Source organism: Ceratina calcarata, unplaced genomic scaffold, assembly GCF_001652005.2.
Source record: "Ceratina calcarata isolate Rehan_Ccalc_2016 unplaced genomic scaffold, ASM165200v1 scaffold233.2, whole genome shotgun sequence".
In the NCBI taxonomy this organism is placed as follows: domain Eukaryota; kingdom Metazoa; phylum Arthropoda; class Insecta; order Hymenoptera; family Apidae; genus Ceratina; species Ceratina calcarata.
In genome coordinates, this window is record NW_017145181.1 from 138,296 (window position 1) to 140,421 (window position 2,126).

The 2,126-nt window shown below is 39.9% G+C and overlaps 1 protein-coding gene across 2 annotated transcripts in view; it reads right to left on the bottom strand.

The window, feature by feature from the left end:
• Positions 1 to 1,213, bottom strand: part of LOC108622695 (uncharacterized) — a 66,625-nt gene extending 65,412 nt beyond the window's left edge. For both annotated transcript variants that reach the window (XR_003388862.1, XM_018020745.2), the window contains exon 1: positions 1,179 to 1,213. The gene's annotated coding sequence lies outside the window, so the exon portion shown is untranslated. The remainder of the gene's footprint in view (positions 1 to 1,178) is intronic.
• Positions 1,214 to 2,126: the final 913 nt, after the last annotated feature.

Consider the following 2,126-nt stretch of genomic DNA (forward strand, 5'->3'; position numbering starts at 1 on the left):
CAATTAGTCGTTCTCTACGAAATCTATTAAAATCACCTAATTCGTTTGTAGAAAACAAATAAAATAATAATTAGAGAGAATTCGTGGTAGTAGAAAGTTTCGCGAGAATTAAAGTAAATTAGCGCAATCGAATTTGTCCTAATTAGGGGGGGGGGGTCTTACCCGCCCAAGTTGCTAGCACGACTTTTCAATTACATTCGATATCGATGTCTTAACAGTTCCGGAGCTACGCGAGTTAATGGCCAACTTCCGCCCGGGAAATTTCTCTCTCAAACAAACTTGCCCACCCCCTCTTGCTATTAATAATAATTCAACGTCGTTGTTTCGTCGCGACACGTTACTGGACATCGTCCTCTTTACCCTATGTCGTTCTATGTTTTATTCACTGTGTGATGAACTATGCCTCAATTTTTATTTCTTTTTACCATATTTCCTCATCCCCCGTTTTCGTACTGCTAATTAACTAAAAATTGAATAAATGAATCCTTTTGCCTAAACTTTTCGATGTCTCTATATGAATGTCGATTATACAAATGAAAAAGATTTATATAAAATTCAAAATTTATTGTACAGATCATAGTTATAAAAATCGTGTACTGAATGTGAAAGAAAATATCGACATTTCTCACTTGTATTGCAGAAAAAAAACCGAGGTTTCCTGCTGTGTACGAAACGGAGTGGAGATAATAAAACTGACAGGGCGGATTCAAAGAGAACAAACACGCAGATTTTCGAATTTCAAATAGATTCGTACGGCCTACGCTGTTTGTCCATCGACTCCGGCCTATTTTTCATCGTGAGATCGGTGGAGTGACACGACGCCGACGGGTGTATCGCCTCGTCATAGGAAAATTGTTCCGCTGACGGAAAATCGTGTACAACATAAACCATCGACGTGGGTGTCGCGCGAAAGTAATGCGATCGATAAGCGGATCGACCATCGGATAACCTAGCCCTTACTCGAGCCTGTATCTATCCGCGTGACGATAGCAGGAATAGATACAGGAATTCATGGGAAAAAAAGAGAGAAATTTATAGATTACATAACTCGTCGTCTATAGTCAGAGTGAGCTTTTGTTTCTATTTCTCACTGTAGGTTCTCAAAATGGTTTTAGATATCAATTCGCACTTTTCATGAAAATGAATTGTTCACTGGTTTTATAAACTTAAAAACTTACCTTATGATGGGCTTGGCAGAATCACCGAGAATCTGGAAAGAGAAAGACATCAGCATTAATTTTCTGATCAGAAAATATGGTACGTAGTAAAAGTCCCAATTTCTGTTCACGTAATAATTTCTACTCACGATTCCATATAGAATGACACGAAAAAAGGCAGTGAGTAGAAATTGTTACGTGAACAGAAATTGGGTCGTTCGGTATAAAAGAATGTATAAAATGATTTCAGTGTTAAATAAACGTCTGTCTCAAAAGGCGTCGCGCCTTTATCGAAAGTAGACGCAGCCGTCGGTATCACATAGATTTTCGCCTACTTCGAATTCAACAAGACCCGTCGTCGTTTCGCTTTGAAAGACGACGCGACGAGTCGAGCGTCGCGAGGTCGCAACAATGGCCTGCTCACGTTCGCGCGCGGTCTGGAACGTCGAATCGAATTCTTTCTCCCGCCTGAGCCCGAATAAATTTCTGCCCCGGCTGAATACAACTTTTCTTCCCGCTTCCTTTTATTCTACCGCGTACGGTTTTATCCGCGGGAACTTCCATCGATGGAACGCGTATTTACGTTTTAAACTCGAGTGCCAGGCCGGAGGGAATTTGCTTTGATTGATTAAAGTTGGCGCAAGAAACTATGAAACGCGTTTAAGCGGAATGTTGTCCGATGAATAATTCAAACGGTTCAATCAAACGTAAATGATTGAGTCCGTCGAACCGTTTGTTATTTCGACGACACTGAATATTTCATTGGAGTAGAATCGAGTTCTGTAAATTATAGATTGTTGATAGTCTTTGAGACAACGAGCGAAATCAGACTGAACTTCCAAAATAATATTGTGCTTTCAACGCTGTGTATAGAATGAGTCTCCTAACTTAAGGTTGTATGACCAGTAGAATCTCTGCCAAAAGTTTAAGACATGCAATAAAAAGCTGTGTCCAATATTTGGAGAAATT